Source organism: Thunnus maccoyii, chromosome 3 (assembly GCF_910596095.1).
Source record: "Thunnus maccoyii chromosome 3, fThuMac1.1, whole genome shotgun sequence".
Lineage (NCBI taxonomy): Eukaryota > Metazoa > Chordata > Actinopteri > Scombriformes > Scombridae > Thunnus > Thunnus maccoyii.
In genome coordinates this window covers 769,621-790,153 of record NC_056535.1, presented here as the reverse complement: position 1 = coordinate 790,153, position 20,533 = coordinate 769,621, and the positions used below count along the sequence as shown (strand labels likewise).

General features: G+C 41.2%; 1 long non-coding RNA gene across 1 annotated transcript; it reads right to left on the bottom strand.

Moving 5' to 3' along the window:
- Positions 1–1,599: 1,599 nt before the first annotated feature.
- On the bottom strand, positions 1,600–3,129 carry LOC121894717. Its single transcript, XR_006095600.1, has 3 exons — positions 3,021–3,129; positions 2,444–2,549; positions 1,600–1,833 (listed from the first exon to the last, which is right to left on the bottom strand). It is a non-coding gene; the product is annotated as an uncharacterized LOC121894717 (long non-coding RNA).
- Positions 3,130–20,533: the final 17,404 nt, after the last annotated feature.

Below are 20,533 nucleotides of genomic sequence, written 5' to 3'. Positions count from 1 at the left end.
TATTTAAGGTTGAAGGATTTTGGAGTTCTTTGCTGAGCAGAGGTTGGCAAAATTCAGTGTTGTGCAACATTAAACACACAGCATTTATATTCAAAGACATTTATTTAAAAAGATAACAAAGGTAAAAAGTGTCTATGTTTAAGGCCAGTTGGTGTAGGATAAAGACGCCAGGTTAGGAAGAGGTTAGTTGCATGCAGGGCATAGATACTGGATGTAGCATGTGTGAAGCATGCTAACATCAACTTAGCAGTGTGGCTATTCAATAACCAGACCATGAATAGGAGATCACAACAATAGAGCTCAATAAACACCATTAAACCAAAATCAGTACATGTATATCAACAAGGTTAACAGGCTAGGCCCAATTGTTACCAATCTTTGGAGTGAGAGAGGTGCTGCCTTGTTGAGCTGGCAATCTGTGGATGAGTCAGGCTGAGACAAGCTGTGGCTCCAAGGCTGAATGGTGCAGGCTTTGCTGCACTGTCGGTGATCCAACCATGCAGGCAAGAGGGCCCAGATAACTCCTCTGTTCAGCTCTAACAGAGTTAGCGACAAGCTAACTCTACTTCATGGCTCCTGTGCTTGTACAATCAGCTGGCAGACTTGTGTAGTAGCCACTGGCACTAGGTAACTTGGTTACTGATGCTTAGGCAGGCTCATGCGTTTTCTGCCATAAAGAAAAGAGTTCTGTGTGTGTCTGCAGTGAGCAGGCCACATGTGAGAGCAGAGAGTAGTAGCCTTGATAGGTGGTGGGCCCATGCGAGATTTTGTGCACTTAGACGATCCCTATTGATGGAGGACCCGATTTTCTGTGAACAACTTCTACAGTTTTCAACAAATGAAATAAAAATTGTTGCCACTACATTTTTTGTTTATCTGTAACTTTGTCCAAGTTACTTTTGCCAGCAAAGAGAGAGGGCAGCTATGTTTGGGGTCCGACATGCATGGCATATTTTTTCTTCACCCGAGATCCCGGAGTTAAATGCCTCAATCCCAGTTTTTACTAAATCAGTGAGTGAACTTAAAGATCACATAACACATTTTACTGTCAATGACACTAAAATAAAAATAGATGTGTTGCAATCACAGACTATAAAATGCATCATTGTGTATTTGGAATTTACAATATGGCCATTAAACTCTCATATTCACTAAAACTATGGGCTTCCCCAAAAACTAGAGGATAAAATTAACACGAGTTATCAGTCTCCCTCGTGTTAGGAGGGAGACACAATGATGATTCACACATTACATTTTTGAGAACCAAAGTTTATTGTGTGTTAAAGCACAAGCCTGCTATTCCATTCTTGCATGTTGAAATGTCCTGTGACGCATGTGCAGCCTTGCCCCCGCCAGCAGGGGCTCTCAGGCTTCAGAGGTTAAAGAGCTCAATTTGAAGGATTGAGAAGGTCATCTATTTGATATATCACATCACTGCATTCTCACTCACCTGATTCTGTCACAGGAGAAAGGCATGTGCGCACCTAGCTGCAGTGGACAACTGAGATGAAAAGAAGCGCAACATAATTAAGCCCTTCACTCATTCACATTTACCTCTTAAGTCCAATATCCAATGAAGTGCTTAGTAATATTAAAACTACAACCATTAAAAACATCCAGGTAAAAGACCTAGGCTGTTGACATACACAAAAGTAAATCACAAGATTTTTACACACCTGCTACTTTTCCCCATAGGTGCTGGGACATAGTAAGTGATCTATGAGACCTATTTAAGAAAAACTTGCAAGCATTGCTACCCCTTATTTCTGACTCTTCTTACCTTTTTACTCCCAAAGCTTTTTTGCTTCACCTGCACACACCAAGGATTCAGCCCTGCAGTGGTGAACCATAGAGTGCAGAGGAGAGTAGCGTGACCATGAGTGCACATACATTTGGTAAATAACATAACAACAACAGTCTCTAGTGTTTTGCTGTCATTTATGGTCGCCGTCTCGCTGCTTCTATGCTTTTTCTCAGCGCAGGCGGGGCTGAGCCCTCCGTGTGTGCAGCGCAGCAGAGTAGAGACAGACAGCGATGGAGAGTTGACGACAACCAGACTTTGTTACTGTAAGTGCAATAAAAGTTCTGCAAGTAAAAAGCCAGAAGAATAACTTATCAATGTAATCCGTGCAAAACATGTACAGACTCCAAATGACAAAAAGTATTGCCGTAAAGAGAGTGATTTGTGTCACAATGATATAAATGATAGAGCATAATATGAAACGATAGACATTTTTCTCTTGTCACACGATATATGTCATATCACACAGCTGTAGTGACAGTATTACTTCTTCTGTGGTGCACAAAATCCTCAGTGACAACTCATTTGGCACAGCACCCCCCCATGATACCATCAGTAGTTTTAAGGACCATATTTATAGAGAAAGCACTGCATCTTCAATGGGTAAGGGTTTTGACATACAATAACTGTAGGGTCACCGACCTGATTTATTCAATTAGTGATGATGTAGGGGAGTGAGAAAGGGGTGCACAGCCTCAAAACAAGCTGAAGCTTAAATCTGTGGTCGTCTTCTTCTTGTTTTTAAGTGCTAGAGGTAGAAACAGAGACAGAGAACATTGAGGAAACTCTGGCAAAGACACAGGCTCTAAGGTCACACACCAGTGACTTCTACACATCAGTGATTAAATGCCAATATTTTTTATGCATTAACATAACGCATTAGCTTGGTTCATGAGACTAATAGCAGCCATCAGCAGCCGTGGTCTGAGACTACTAGCGTGAGGTAAATTGTACTTCAACAATTCAGGTTATTTCTACTCCATTTAAAGTGAATAACGTTATATTAATTTGAGAGAACTAGATAGCATTATTGAGAAACAGATTCAGGTCACTTCAACTTTACACGTAGGGTGCATGATGCTAGCTAGCGAGTGCTAACAGTTATTTGTAAGAGCTAGTGCCACCTTTACACTTACAAAATATCATCATACGTTTGAACAAAATGTTGTGCAACAAATACGTTGAATAGCTAGCATTTTCCAATAACATTAATACTTACAACACACATCAAAGAGGGCTTCTGCTGCTGGTACCGTGTTCTGTCATTTTCCGTTGTGTCCAGCTGATTCCTGAGTTAAACAGCTGTGCTCAATGTAACGAAATCTGACAAACTGTCGTCAGTATCTTAGTGTACCATTGGTTTGACTGATATAGTAGGCCACAGTGTTTGCCTGCAAATTTAATGAACTTTGAACTATGATTTTGGAAAAATGTGCAAGAATTTCCATTGGCAACAGAGTCTGATTAAGAAAAAAATAACCTTTACAACTTTAGAAATCAAGGTCCTCCTTCAGTGGGGATCATTATTTTCTAAAACTAAAGCAGATATGTGTCACATCTTGCCTGGACTTTGGGTGTTTTTTTGGTCTTATGTTGTGTTCTGTGGGGTCTCCTGGTTTTGCACGTTTGTTTAGTCCCTCGGTTCATCATTGCATCATTAGTTTGTTGGGTTGTGTGCTTGGGTTTGTGTTTGTGGTTGGTTTTGGATGGGTTAGTGTAGATGGCATTGAGTTTGTTTTCTGGGTTTTTGTTCTGTTTCCCTTGTGTGTTCATGTACTCCTCCACACCTGCCCTGCATTTGGACTCGTTAGCCCTGCCCTGCTGTCTTCCCCACACCTGCCCTGTGTTAGCCTCGTCAGCCCTGCCCCGCTCCCTGTGTGTCCTCAGCCAATCAGCTCCCTGTATGTTCATTCCCCTCTCGAGTTCTCCACCCATCTCCCCACCTGCACCTCATCTCCTTGTTAGTTCAGTTTCTTTAAGTTCTGGTTTTCTGTTCAGTCCTTGTTGGATCGTTTTGTGTTGTTTCTTCTGCCAGTTCTGTTCAGCTCTGTTTGCCTGTCCATGACCATCCACAATTAAAGGAGTTTTTCATCATATCTGCATTCCGGCCTCTGCATTTGGGTCCACTCCTGCTTCCCCGAGTCTGACAGAACGATCCAACCAGTAATGGACCCAGCAGAGAGAAACTGTTTTCAAGGAACCCGTCTGGCACTGGGGGGACCTCGATCAGCCAGACGGGCCTCCAAGCTTGCCAACCACCAGCACTGCCATTCGGCTTCCACTCCGGACATTCCAGCTCAGATGACTTTGATGAAGTACCTTTACTATCAGGCATCTAAGACTGCTAGCAAGGAGCCAGCTAGCCAGCAGCCTGCCACTCCTGAGCCAGCACCAACCCAAAACCCCTACCTGGGCACCCGCTTGGCTCTGGGAGGCCCTCGGAGCGCCAACCAGAGGTCCGGTCGTCAACGCAGACGACCACATCGTTCCTTGGGTCACCTTGCCACCTGGCCTGTCCTCTCCAGCGCCTCAGAGTCTCTGCTCCCCAGCGTCCCTGCTGGCGTGCAGCAACCCTCCGTCCCTGCTGGCGTGCAGCTATCCCTTGTTCCGGAGCTGCGCCAGCCCCCCGTTCTAGAGTCTGCAGCATCCTCCTCTTCAGCGGCTCCGCCCCCGAGTCTGCAGCAGCATCCTCTTCTTCAGCGGCTCCGCCCAGCCTTCGCCTTCCCCGCCGGCCCCCTGCCCGGCCTCCAGAGGGGCCCCGCCTTCGCCTTCCCCGCCGGCCCCCTGCCCGGCCTCCAGAGGGGCCCCGCCTTCTCCTTCTCCGCCGGCCCCCTGCCCGGCCTCGCCATCGCCTCTGGCCTGCAGCCCAACCACCAGAGAAGCTCTTCACATCCGGCCGCCCTCCAGAGCATCTTCTGCCATCTGTTCTGCACCCTGGTCACCCTCCCGAGCGACTTCACCTGTCTGTCTTGCCTCCAGGCCGTCCCCCTGAACTTTATGGCTCTGCCTCTGTCCAGCCCCCTGGCCGTCCACCTGGACTCTTATGCTCTGCCTCTGTCCAGCCCCCTGGCCGTCCACCTGGACTCTTATGCTCTGCCCCTGTCTGGCCTCAGACTTTCCACCTGAGTGCCATCTCCCTGGCTCCCAGTGTCCTGGCCATCTGCCTGTGCACCATCTTCCTGGTTCCCCATGTCCTGGCCCTTCCTGAGCATGACCTCCTTTGCTCCCTGCATTCTGGCTACCTACCCCTGCGCCACTTCCCTAGCTACCTGCTCTTTCATGGCCTATGGACTGTCAGTTTTGGCCTCCTCCTCCCCCCCGTCTTGCGTCGGCCATCCATCCTGTGTCCCTTGGTCATGTTTGTGGGATGTCTGGGATCCGTCCCTTAAGGGGGGGTTCTGTCACATCTTGCCTGGACTTTGGGTGTTTTTTTTTGGTCTTATGTTGTGTTCTGTGGGGTCTCCTGGTTTTGCACGTTTGTTTAGTCCCTCGGTTTATCATTGCATCATTAGTTTGTTGGGTTGTGTGCTTGGGTTTGTGTTTGTGGTTGGTTTTAGATGGGTTAGTGTAGATGGCATTGAGTTTGTTTTCTGGGTTTTTGTTCTGTTTCCCTTGTGTGTTCATGTACTCCTCCACACCTGCCCTGCATTTGGACTCGTTAGCCCTGCCCTGCTGTCTTCCCCACACCTGCCCTGTGTTAGCCTCATCAGCCCTGCCCCGCTCCCTGTGTGTCCTCAGCCAATCAGCTCCCTGTATGTTCATTCCCCTCTCGAGTTCTCCACCCATCTCCCCACCTGCACCTCATCTCCTTGTTAGTTCAGTTTCTTTAAGTTCTGGTTTTCTGTTCAGTCCTTGTTGGATCGTTTTGTGTTGTTTCTTCTGCCAGTTCTGTTCAGCTCTGTTTGCCTGTCCATGACCATCCACAATTAAAGGAGTTTTTCATCATATCTGCATTCCGGCCTCTGCGTTTGGGTCCACTCCTGCTTCCCCGAGTCTGACAGATATGCAGCCTTGGTCCACCACCTATGAGAAGAAATAGGAAGTGGAGAGGGGGAGCTCTGCTTTTGTTAGCCTGGGTTCATGGGTGGAATTCACACTTGTGTGTTCACAACCAGGGGCTCAGGAATTTAAGTTTCTTAAGGACTCTCTTCGTTTCTTGTTGAAACATGTGCTCAGCCTGTGAGACCCACCATTCCCACTTTGGTCTCAGGATTGCACTCGATGTGACTAGTTCTGTAATTACATAATAGGGTATCCTAAGCTAGTGTTTTGCTGTAGTGATCTTATTGACAAAATACTACCAAGGAGCTGATCAAAGTGTACTTGCAAAGTTGGATAAGTGGTGGTATCTGAGTCGAATCAGAATTTTGACTTTTCTCAACTAATGCCTGCCAACCCTGGACAAATTTGAGTACCACTTCCGCGACCTAGATGCGTCAGATGCAAATCACTGCTGTTCGCACAATGAATTATCGTACATAATTTTCAAACAGACGTGTACATCATGTGCACACATGCAGCAGTCAAACAGACAAAAATGTGAGGGATGTACTGATATGAAAATTCTTGACCAATAAAAGATTGTTTACAAAAATATGTGCAGATGCCAAAAATGTCAGTTGGTCATTTATGCCTGTCTGTCCATTTGTCTTTCACCTGCCTAAACACAGCTTACCAAGGAACACTATTTCACTCAGGCTACACACTAACCTACCACTACTGCTGCTTGATATAGTTTATATTATACACACTTCCACAATAATCAAACCTTAAGCCAATTTGAAATGATTTTCAGCTAATTTGAAAAGATGACAATGTAGCTGTAAAACCCAAACCAGCCTAAACCGACTATTTTGTGGATACGATTAAATCAATATTTTAGAGCTGATTAATACAACAGTTCTCATTATAGGAAGGCTATTACTTAATGGTATGATGACCTAGTGACAATACAGGCTGAATATGAACATGACTGTTGAAACTGTAAAAGTCATCATATCCCTCCTTACATATTGTAGGCTACTTAATTAACAGTGAGGGGGTGTTTCCTTGGAATTTTCCTGGAGTAGGCAAAGACTACAGTGCCAACACACACGCACACACACACACACACACACCTAGCAGGCCACAGGCCCATTCTGCCTTTCACACACATGTGCACACACATGCCTCCTGGTAACTTTCTAGGTAATGTTATTTCTGTGGCACATTAAATCACTTTTTTTCCATCATCCTTTCTAGGGCTGCTTTGCTTTGACAGGAAAGGCTGGTTTTCCTGTGGATGTTCAGAAGCAAGCGTAACAATAGGTCTTTGGATGCAATCTGTGCATTATACCTGTTCTTGAGTAGTGAGTCTGTCTCTTTCCTGCACTCAATGAAATTCAACCTGCTGATGAATTCAGGGTAGTGAGGTTGTAGGCTCTGTGGTGGCCTACACTATAGGGAGTAGCTTCCTGTGGAAGAGGGGTAGCTATGGCACCATATAGTGGCTCTAGTGGGCATAAAAGATTAGGGCCAGTAAAGGAAAATGCAGGGTTTTATGTGTCTTATGGGAGTAAGTCTGCTTACCCAAAATTTTAACATACACTAACTGAGATGCAGGGCAGTAGAAGTCAGACAATTATCTCTTAAAGTTGATTCAGGCTGGAACACGTGTCAGTAACTGCTAGGTACATACAAGCTCTCTATGTGTCACAGGGCTGATGGCATGTTGTGTCTTAATTAAAAAGGGAGCACTTGAATTAACAGCCAATTCTGACAGCTTGACTACATTGCATTGAATATGTGGTATTCAAATGCTGAACCAGAATTCCTATAATTCCTACAGAGTATGTCCAACCTGATTGGCTAGCAGCAATAGCAAGCTCTTAGTGAAACACTATGTAAGCACTTGTAATGTTAGTTATCAATAATTTAAGAGATTTGGTTTATCTAAATTTGGTGAATAAATCTATTTTGACACAATACATTTATTTGTAAGTACAGCTAGATGTCTACAGCTTTGGTGGACTAGTTGTGTTGAATATAAAGACTTTTGGCTAGTCTAAAAGTTTGATTCCAAAATTTTGGTATTGGAAAAAACAATCCAAAATTATGCTAAAAGTAATATTGCACAATTATGAAGAATTGCCAACAGTATTCTGCCTCATATGGGGTGACATTTTGTTGGGTCTTGGTTTGGCTATCAGCAATACCTAATGATCAGATGATGATCAAAGATAATCATTAATTGTTAAAATCAATAGAAATTAAAGCTGCAAGCAGTGATGAACAGGCCCTTGCACCTCACGTGCATTGGAGGGAGCAACAACCATGGAATTGCTACTGAAGGTCTATTGACATGGCTCTGAATTTTCAGGATAATCGGACATTGTGTGAATGGGTTAATTATTATTTCCTTTGTGCAGTACATGGTGCTGGAAATGACTTATCAGAAACTGTGTATACATTTGAATAACTATGTGTCATTTAGGCTGCACTGCCTATTGCCCATAGACAATACTACATAAGTGAAATAGTAAAGCAGCACGCATTTACTGGATGGCAAGAGGCATGGATATACATTTTCATGAATACTGGACATTGCTTACAGGAAATAAAAATCACTTCCTGTGTCCATTACGTGGTGCTAGAGAACACCCACTAATTACACGTCATTTGCTGTATATCATGTGTGGACCACAACATGTAAATTTCATGTAAATCGCATGATGTTTGTCACATAAGGCTGACTTCCTGTTGTCAGTAGGTGGCACTATGACTGTGACTCAATATTGACATCTAGATGTGTTCAGGCCTGGACTCTTATCAAACATGAGAAATTTGGGGCCTATTGGACAGTGTAAAGTGGACTTACAACACCTTCCTGTGTAATGCCCCAAACATGTTTTGGGCAAAATTAACCGACACGCTAAGGGCGTTCCATGAAAACATAAAAGCTTCGCAATTTAGTAATGCTTTATATATGACTTACCAAATTTGAAGTTGCTCCATGAGTTTTCAAGCATCCTAAGCCCTTCAAAAATGCAATGGCATAATATAATAATGATAATAATAATAATGATAATAATGATAATAATGATAATAATAATAATGATAATAATAATAACAATAATAATAATAATAATAATAATAATAATCCCTTCAAAAACAATAGGTTCCTCACACTTTCAGTGTCAGGGACCACTGGGCCCCTGGCACATTTGTGCTTGGGCCCTAATAATCCCTTCAAAAACAATAGTTTCCTCGCACTTTCAGTGCCAGCCCCCTGGCACTTTACTGGTTGGGCCCTACATAGTTTATGAGCAATTTCCATAGAATTTGTAAAAGTCGATAAAACAATGTTGCATATGTTTTTTTTAGATGTTAAAGGGAAACAGAGGTCTCCAGGACCCCAAACAGAACGTCTGGATTAATCAAAGGTGCCAACTACTTTGGCTTCCAACTGGGCCCACTTGGGCTAAACACTCCACTTTGCAACTGGATCTTGGACTTTCTCTCAGACAGGCCTCAATTTGTATGAGCAGGCCACAACACTTCATCCATCATCTCAGTGAGCACCGGATCTCCGCAGGGATGTGTCCTGAGCCCCTTACTGTTCACCCTGATGATTCACAACTGTTGTGCAAAGTGGAGTACGAATCACATCATCAAGTACGCAGGTGACACAACAGTGGTGGGCCTGATCCATAACAACCAGGAGAGCACTTATAGAGAGGAGGTGAAGCTCTTTGCAAACTAGTGCAGGAACAACAACCTTGTACTGAACGTTGAAAAAACCAAGGAGATGATGACTGACTTCAGGAGGAAACAGCCCATGCAGCAGAAAGGACTATTGGGGTCACACTGCCACCTATAGTGGATCTGGCCCAAAAACGCCTACTGGCTAAAGTGACCAGCATCCTGAGAGACTCCACTCACCCCTGCAACAAACTGTTCTCTCTCTTGCCTTCAGGCAGGAGGTATAGCAGCCTGCGTAGTGGCACTGTTAGGTTCAGTAACAGCTTTTACCCGGCTGCTATCAGACTGCTCAACAAAATGACATACCGCTGACTGTGCTTTTGTGTTTTTAGTCTTTTTCTCTCATCAAAAGCCAGGCAGCTGCTATGCAAATGTGCAATATTATTTATTTATGTATGTGCAATATAACACAATCATATGTGCAACAACTCTCCCCCTTTCTTTTCATGTTTACATTCCTTACATCTCACACCTGTGCAATGTCCAGAAATTATTTATTATTTACTATTCAGTTTTTATATCTTTACATATTTATATTTTTTTATAGAGCTCTCTTTTTATATACTGTTTTTCTTTTTAACGGGACCATGCTCACAATTTCATTCTGCTTTGCATCACTTATGTTTTGCTGAATGACAATAAAAGGATCTTGAATCTTGAGCAAACTTGCCATAACTGCCTATACGAGGGGAGTTTTTCCTTTCCACTGTCACCAAGTACTTGCTTATGGGGGAATTGTTGGGTCTCTCTCTGTAAATTAAAGAGTATGGTCTAGACCTGCTCCATGTGAAAAGTGCCCTGAGATGACTTTTGTTGTGTTTTGGCACTATGAATTGAACTGAATATACTGTAGGAGCCCTACAGTAGGAGGAACACTCTTTCACCACATGAACTGACCTGCTGGCCAAAAAGCTCATAACCACTAAACCATTAGTAACCTAGATCCGTCCCAGGACTCCTAGAAGTCAGCCAGGTTCCAATGATTTGTAATATTTATAAATGATTCATTACCTAGTATTGTCAGAGCTTTATATTTTGTCACTTTTTCAAGCTGTGTGATCTCAAAAAAAATTTTCACAATGGAAAAAATCAATTTGTCCAAACTGACCTAATACACAGACTAATGTATAGTGTACAGTTGAGCCACAGGTTTTCTGTTCTTACTCAGTATACTAATGAACACACACACAGAACAGTGCTTGGCAGTAAACTGGGAAAATCTGATAAACATTAGTCAGTGTTGCTGTGTGAAAAAGGGGGACAGTTATGCTGGCTTATGAAGAGAGGCAGGGGGGATACACAGAGATAGCCTGTTGATGATTCCAGCTAACCTTTAGCAGACATTATTTCTCATTTACTCCTAATTTACTTCCGCTCAGTTGTCCAGGAGCCCAGCCCCTCCTTCCCCCTGCTGGCCATGAGTTAAATGACTGTAGCTCATTAAACAGCAAAGAAATGAAGTGAATACTATTGTTATTTGAAAAAAAATCTCCTTTTTAAGAAGTTACATTGCAAAAAGGCAATGGTGTTTGTTTTTGAGTCCCTTCTCTTAAAAACAAGCAAAAACCAATCTGGCAGTGGAGAGAGATTATTTCATCAATGTGATCATCTTGTTTCATATTTTGCACTAGTATAGTGATATTAATCATGCTGCTGGCACAGTGCCTTGTTCTTTCTTTTTGATTTTTGATGAAAATTGGTAATACTGCTTCTTTCCGTTTTTTTAAACAATAGTCAATAATTGACACCTTAGTGTTCAAGTTCCGATAATTAACATCACACCAGTGGAAAAGTCTGTCAACCTCATCTCTTTAAGTCTGTTCTTTGGCTAAATAATTGTCATATAACATGTTTTTTCCTTTAATTAAAGGAAAAAAAACATGTTATATGACAATTATTCACTGTGTCAAGACACAGTAAATGCATATATACACATTAAATGTGTATTGTATTTCACTTTATGGGACCTTTGTCATCGTGGTTACAATAATAATCGTGTGATCTATGATTGGAGATGTTCATGGGCATGGTTATTAAAAAACAATTTTGACTGTCGGTTGGAAATGGTAAGCGAACAGCTCTCATATTAAAGTCTGATATTTTGTTGACCCATTCATCCACCCTGCTCTCTTCCCTCCACAGACTTTAGTAATAATGTCACCCTACTTCTTCTTTTGCAACCATCATAATTGCTACAGCTGCTAGAAGGCACTGTCACTTGATTGTAAATATGTTGTTCAAGGACACTTGCTTAAATGGCACATGGAGTCATTTTTAGTACAATTGCCATTGTTTCAAGAATTCTCTAAACATGTCATCATCTCAAAACATGACAAACTGGCTCAACCTAAGGGTGAAGCACTGACCATGAACTGCAACACCCCATTGTTGCATCTCACCATCATTCCCTATCTTTCTTCCCCTTCCTCTTTCCAATCATATTATCTATCTAATAAAGTTATAAAAGTTGTGTTTCAGACATAGATGTCTGTTACATTTATGTTCCATATATGGCTTTATTCAGCAATGATGGGACTGTTAAAGCCACAAGAAAGCCACAATGCTAGAACAATATTTGGCACCTGAGCCACAAGATAGAGCAGTGGCACTGCTTTATCCTGATCTGTCATGAAAAGAATCTCCTCGACAATTAACAGTAAAATTTGCTCATTCACATTTTCTGGTAATCTAGTTAACAGATTTTATTTACTTTGTGCATAAGAGTTGATAAATAAGTGATACTTTTATTGCAGCACTCTTAGAAAATGGAACACAACTTGTATGTTTGATCTTGTGTCTTTCCTTTAATGTGAGTTTAGATTTGACCAGTGCTTTACAGAAATGTTACAGGTCCAAACTTCCAAGATTGGGTTTTTTACTGTGACTCAGGCACTTATTCAGACATGAAACTAACTTCTGAAACTGTCATCACAGTTACATTACAAGGCGCATGTCTGACAGGCCTTGGTTGCTTGGACTAAAAGCCTTAAGCCTAATGGTGACAGACTTGTTTCTGAAAAGGTAATATGGGTTGCTTTGGAAGGAAATGGCAAATGACCTATTTAGCTGCTCAGGTTTGAGGACTTGTTGGTATAAAGATTTCAGGACTGTAATAGCCCAAGTGACTTGGAGATTAGTTGGGTTTTTTTTCAATGTAAAAGCAGAAAGAAAATCAATAGCAGCCCCTTCACATTCTCCCATAAGGTGCTGCTACATTTATCTATTTCCCCCCTTGCAAAATTCCTCATGAGAGTGCTCACTTTTCTCTTCTTCCATTGTAAGCATTGTGAACTTAAAAAGCACCCATGTATGTCAGTGTCCAGTGGGGACTGTCACAGTTGCATAGGAGCATGGATGAGGACATGATAGAGGCCGCCAGTTAGGCTGTTTTTAATTTCTTCTGGGAGTTCGGATTGAGACATGCTCAAGCAGGGCAATATTCTGAACATGTCTTCTCCCCCATTTTCTAACATGTAGTGCAAATGACTTTGGTCATGTGGCAAAGGGAGCTGGGAGGAAATGCACAGGATATGGCTTCCATCTGTGGTCCCTGCTGGGAGTGGGAGTAAAATAGTTAACAGTGGGACAGTGAGAGGGTGGCCAGGGATGGTTATGGAGGACAGTGTGAATGTCCCCAGCTGATAAGTGTCTTCACTGCACTCTACTGGAGCAATGCTCCTGTGGTTCAATTAGGAGAATTCAATGGAAATGGGCTACACTGCACAATAAACACCCACACGGCAACTTAGCAGAGGCCACAGATAGTCATACAGTGAAGGGCATATGAAGGTGAGGTGATGCAAAGTACTTGAGTCTGTCATTGGATTTAACATTTAGTACTTATTGTTTGATCAAATTTTAGAAAAAGAGGCAGAAGGAATTCAAACTTCATTTCCTCTTACGATATGTAGATGATGATAATGGCTGATAATATGGGATGGGGCTTATATTTGAGGGCATCATCCAATTTACATGAAATTTACATGTTGTGGTCTATACATGCAGCAACATGTTGTACAATTAAAGCTGCAAGCAGCGTTAGTCAGCTACTCGCACTCTGGCCCATCAGGATCAGATCATTTTGCTTTTTAAAAATGAGGGATATTTCTTACAAGTGTGGTGTGCTTTTATTTTGAATGCTTGATTGACAGGATGAGAATTCTCTGCAGAGTGAGACATGTCTGTCTTGCTCACACCTGTGTCATCAAAATTATGCAAGTTTTGGGCCCATTCACTTGAATTTCAATTAGTAAATTGAAAACTCTTGATGACTTTGTGTGTAAGTCTATTTTTAGAAAAGGAAAGACTTTTAACCCACATGACCTGGTCAAAGTTTGATTGAAATGTGTACTGTCAGGTGTGGAGAGACACCCTCAACAGTGCCATGATGCAGCGCTACAAATGTATGCAGATGACACCATTGTGTACACACATGCAAAAACAGCTGAGTTAGCTGCTGCAAAGCTAACGATTGCATTGGAAAGGATCACACATCGGCTTGATCAATCATGTCTGAGTCTAAATGTTAACAAGACAAAGGGTATGTTTTTCTCTAAGACTATGGTACAACCTCCTAACGCTGATATTCTCATCAAAGGTGAAAAAATTGACATAGTCACTGATTTTAAATATCTTGCTGTGACACTGGATCCAAATTTGAACTTCAAGAAACATGTTAAAAAAACGGTTAAAACCATAAAGAACAACTTAGCAAGTTTTAGACATATTAGAAACTGTCTCTCTTTGGACGCAGCCAAGATATTTATAGATGCTATGATTCTTTCCCATATGTCTCATTGCATCACATGTTGGGGGCAGGCTGGAGAAACAGCCATAAAACTTCTTGAGTCCTTATACAAACAAACTCTAAAACTCTGGACAAAAAGCCAATGCATTTCCATCACTGTAGGGTACTGGAGAAATACAATTTACTGAGCTTTGAGAATTTTAGATTATTCTCAAATTTGTGCCTAGTTTATAAAATTTTAAATGGTTTGGCCCCTCCTCCACTATGTGACTTTGTGTACACTCGCTCAGTAAGTTCTATTAGATCCTCCAGAATATCATCTATACAAGATTGTACCATACCATTTTGTCGCACTGCATTTGGGCAGTCAGCTTTCTGTGTGAAAGCCACCACTCAGTGGAATGCCCTACCTGATTATATGAAGAACTGTAGTTCTATCAATGCATTCAAGGCCAAATTAAAAAATCAACTAAAGACGAATCAGCTGTGTGACCACTGAGCCTAGTTTACATTATTAATTTTTAATTGACATTGTGGGTGTATGTGATGTGCTGTTGTGTGTAGCTTTGTATTTTGTATGGTGTGTTCTTTATGTTTTTTGTTTGTTTGTTTGTTTGTTTTTGGGGTTTTTTGTTGTTTTTTTTGTTTTGTTTTTTTTGCTTTGTACTGTTTGTTGTTGTGTTGTTGTATGTTTTGATTATAATGGACTACAGATGCAAATTAGCTTCAAGCTAACCCCGGTGCAATGCATCATTTATGCTTAATACTGCACACTGTCCTGTTCAATAAATCAATATCCACAATAAGTAACTGCAGCTGGACACAGAAAAAAACTCATATATTTAAATGGAGAGTGTGAGCGAACCCACACCTTTTTGAACATTTACTGCTGCCACATAGTTTTAGATACAAACTTCATTTGAACTTTAAATGAGTCACGAGACTTTGACCTACAAATTTTGAATTTACATGTTTTTTATATCTTTTATTATTTTTGAGATATTAGAGTGTGAGTTTTGAAGTCTTTTCTTGCTCCTCCTGTAATTTTATAATGAGTGTGTATTGCGGAATGTTTCACAGCACTGAGGGAGTGACATCACCAGGAGCAGTTGGGGAGTAGGATTTTAGAGTACGCGTCTTGTGAAATCTCCTCATAAATCCCATGATTTAAGCCAAATCTTACATTAAAACTCATATTTTTTAGTAGGAAATTTCGTTGAGAATCCATTGATACAGGTTTGAAAGTGGTCAGACTTATAGTTTAGATGTCAGAAGCCTCTGTTTGACACAAAGTATATGCCCATAGATTGCCTCCCTATTGTTTTACATTGTAAGGTGTGATGTGGCACTGCAACTTTCAAGGCTTATAAAATCCAAACCATTCGAGTAATTACAAAGTTTTTAACAACTTTTTTTCAGCATAGTGTCATAAGTCACCTATTAAAGTTTGAAGTCAATACCATTAATGCCCTCCAAGGAGATAGTGTTTGTTCGGGGGCCAAAATTGGCCTTAGTCTTATTTTCAAAGGCTAATTGCGGACTTCGTGTTGGATTTAGGTCAGGGGTGTCAGCATATGATTTGTAGGTCTTGATGAGACGAATAATTGAGTTTTGGTCTGATCTCTCTACGACATTCCTACGGGCCGTGGCGGCCATTTTAGTTACATAGGTGGCACTAGAGAGCACATTTTGGCACTTTAAGGGTTAATTTTTACATTTTATCAAATAATTCACCATACCTGATGTGCGTGCCAAATTTGGTGAGTTTTTGAGCATGCTTAGGTGGTCAAATTTAGGTGTGATGTCCCATAATAATAAAGAAAGAAAGAAAGAAACAAACAAACAAACACACAAAAAACAATAGGGTCCTCGCCCTAAGGTGTACTTTGTCTGTGAGCAAATCCACCATTTCCACTTTTCAGCTACACCACATTCAAGAATTCAGTGACTTTAGTCTGTATATTGGCATTTTTAAGTTTATGTTGTTTTTTTACTGTTAAGAAACCTCAGAATTATAACATGGCTAGGTTGGGGATAGTGCATTAGAGTAAAGCTCACATTTAAAGAGAAAAAGCATACTGCTTGTTAAATAAAGATGCATTAATGAATTGGACAGAGGCAGAGCTACTTCAGAAAGCAAGAACCCTGGCTTCAGTTTAGCAGTCCACATACCTGCCTGAAGTGAGGACAGACTCTTCTAATAGCCTGACTTCTGACACTCAGTTTGCAGAGCACAGTATTTCTCCAGCTCCATAATTTGGACAAAGGTCCAGCGGTCAGAGTCATTAGCATACTAGCCAGACAAAGTGGAAGTTCCTACTCAGCAGGACAAAATCTTGATCAAAAGTCTTTACTGACCAAAACATAAAAAAGACAAAATACAATAAATGCCTTACTAATTATGGACAGAGGCACAGGGCAGTCCTGTGAAATTAGCAGCTGCTTCATGACAGACCTCTGAGGTTTAAGAGAACTGCTTTGGGTTTTCTTGTAAAAATGGTAATATTGATAATTAAAGATGATTACCACCACAGTGTAAGGGAGTTGCAGTACAGATTAGGATCAAGAAGCAGTGATGTAGAGAGAGTGAGACGACAGACACAGGCTATTGTGTCTTTTTTTCTGCAGAAAAGGACCTCGATGGAAATGGCATTCATTCAATGCAATAATAGCCCACTTTTGTCTCTAAAAAGGTTATTTTTTGACACATTGCCAAATTTCGGTGGAGAGCACAAAGAAAGTAAACTGTTAATTCTGTACAGTCCATTCTTCTATTAAACAGTGTTGGGCCGTGGCTACAAGTTTGGCTATCAGCAATAATTAACGATTATCAAAGATAATTGTTAATTATTAAAATCAATAAAATTATTAATAAGAATTAATAATAATGGGGCACCACCCTGGACTCAGGGAAAAAGATAGCCAATTCAGTCTCAAAGGGTACTAATCTATGAATTTGGGACTTTGATTAATAATTAATTTAATAACTATAAACAAAATCACCATATCAATAGCTAGTTAAGGTTGAAGGATTTGGAGTTCTTTACAGAGCAGGGGTTGGCAAAACTCATTCTTGTGCAACATTAAAACAGACAACAGGTATATCCAAAAACATTTATTTAACAAAAGGGTAAAAGCAACACACAATACTAATCTAGCTAAGTGTACCTATATACAAGTGTGAGTGTGTGTGTGTGTGTGTGTGTTTAGGGAAGACAATAGCAAGATGGCTGCAGTCACCTGGTGACTGAGCACATGGCATGCCGACAATTTGGCTGATAAAGGGAACTACAGAGATAAAAGCACAGATGAACCACATGCGCTGCCTGAACCAAAGTTCGCCAAACTAGGTTTTAACCTCTTAACTGTGTGGTTCTCTATTCAAGGCCAATTGGTGTAGGCTAAAGGTGCCAGGTTAAAATGAGGTTAGTTGCATGCAAGGCCTAGTTACTGGCTGTAACATGTGTTAAGCATGCTAACATTAACCTAGCGGTGTGGCTATGCAGTAACCTGACTATAGGCAACAAGGACATCACAACAACAGTTCAATGTATAACCTTAACCAAATCAATACACGTACAGTACATTGTTTGAGTTAAACATTCTTGCTTAACCGTACTATGCTTCACTGTGTTGCTAGGCTATGCCCAGTTGTTACCAGTCCGTGAAGAGATGCTTTGTGGCATTCTGCTTTGTAGCCGGTGAATCCATGGGTGAGTCAGGCTGAGAGGGCTTTGGCTCTGAAGCTGAAAGATGCAGGCGTTGCTGGGGAGACAGCACTCCAGTCGTGCAGAGGGCCCAGGTCACTCCTTAGTGTAGAGTTAGCGGCAGGCTAACTCCATTTCGCGGCTCCTGTACTTGTTAAACTGGCCAGCAGACTTGTGTGTTAGCTGCTGGCACAAGGAAACTTAGTTTCTGAGTCTTAGGCAGGCTCTTGCGTCTTCTGCCGTAAAGAAGAAAGTGTGTGTCTGCTGTGAGCAGGCCACACAAGAGAGCAGAGAGCTGCTCCAGCAGCTGCTGGAGGTGTGAAAGACCAAGCAGCTGCTCCTGCAGCTGAAGGAGAAAGAGAGCAAGGAGCTGCTCCTGCTGCAGCTCGTGGAGAAAAAAGAGAATGATAAGAGAGGAATCTCTAGTTTTGATAACCTGGATCCATGGGTGGAGCTTCACACTTTGGGTGCGAACCCCCAGGGCTCAGGTTTCTTGGAGTCTTGAAACATGTGGTAAACTGTGGTCCACATGTAGTCCCAACAACAGTTTAAATATCAAACAGTGAGTTTATTAGAAAATATAGCTGAATTTATGAAATACTGGAGTGAAGATTCTCCTAATTCGTCCTGATTTTGTTATAGCTCAAACAAAATCAGCATCTCCAAAGAGATTTTTATTTTAAAATACTATTTTTAAATTGAACACCTGTTTTTATTTTTCAGTCATGTCATCATGCCTAAGTGACAAAATAGATTATTGCCCTCTAAAACAATCCATATGACTGTTCCAAAAATAACTTGTACGACCATTCCCTGATCTACTGACCTCTATGGTTAAGGTTTGGTTAAATTAAGGCAGCTAAAACTACTTGGTTTATGTTAGGGAAGGATCCAGTGTGAAAACACAGAGATGACTGTTGAAAGAGACATGATGTGAACTGTGCTCACCAGTATCAAAGTCACATGCTTTGAACACCGAACCATCCACTGGGAGTGTTCATGAATACAAATATATTATTCAGATATGCACAGATAATGCATTCTGAACAGATATGAAAACCATCAGAATTCTGCAGTAATATCAGTGTGGAATAAAGCTTGACTGATGTTGCACATGTCTGTCCACTGACACTTTTAATAATTTTATTTTCATCTGGACCTCCTCCCATTGCTGGCACAGCCTCTTTTTTAAAAATTATGCAATAAGGCCCGACAAGCTATTTTGACCTCTTTTGTTTGTTTGTTTGTTTGTTTTTTGTCAATAGCATTTTCATTTCTCATCATAGACACTTAGACCAACTTGACATTCGTCTTCTCTCAATATACACACAACCTCCAGTTTTAAAAAAAGAAATCCGGCAATATGGCCCAGTGCAAGACTTGGATTGAATTGCAGTAGAAAAAATCTATTACAGAAAATGAAGCAGACAAGACTTAACCACTAACAACTTCCGGTATGATCAACACCCCCTTCCGGTATAACCAGAAGACAGACAGAATACAGAATACATTTTGTTACATAAAAACATACTGATATAGAAAGTGGCTTTATGTTACCATCCAGCTCAACTTCCTGCCTACCTACTCTTCCGTTTCTACTGATAAAGGACAATTAGGATTTACAGGACTGGAGAAATAATCTCAAAAGGCATGGTCCAGTTACTTGCTCATCTCAGTGCTTTCAACTGCATCTCATGGTCATCATCAGCAGATTGGATTTTCTCACTTGGGTCAAGTGTGTTATGTTTGGTGTGATGTTCACAGACAGCTGATTTTGGTCTGTACAACAGACCAAAACTGCTCAAAGCACCCACTGAGAAGAGGTCAAAGGTCATCAACCAGGAGTCAGTGGACAACCAGAGAAAGATCAAGGACGACATTCACATCTGACACCAGACCCAAACCATAACAACTTAACAATCTCCATGCGTCTCTGCATCCACTGAGGAAGGTAAAAACATGCAGTTGAAGACTTTGGAAACACAAAGTAAACGGACCTTGTGTCATTTTGCTTTCGTTTGTAAAAATTAATTGGCAGTGGCATTCTAAAGTCGCAGTTTGATTGACATCCAACGACAAATTTTCGAGCTGGTGGAGTTACAAGTAAACAAAATCATCAGCTCCTTAAAAAGCTCCAAAAGTAGAGATGCTTTCCAATTTGACATCATGTCATTTAATTTAGTGTTTAAAACACGGCTCCTTTCCTAATGGCTGGAAATGTGCCATTGTCATGCTTATTTTTAAATCTGGAGACTGCCTTGAAGCCAGTAACAACAGACCAATACATATACTGCCAGTACTCTCAAAGGTTGCTGAGAAAGTTGTCATTGGACAGCTGACAACATTTCTTAATACAAGCAATTATGGTTTACATTGTATGCAATTTGGCTTTAGATCAAATCATTCCACTGAAACTGCAACCATGGACTTAATACAGCAAATTAAATCAAAACTTGATAAAGGAGGAAAAGTTGGTGCTGTATTTTTAGATCTGTGTAAAGCATTCATGATTCGAGCAATCATGATGTTTTAATATAA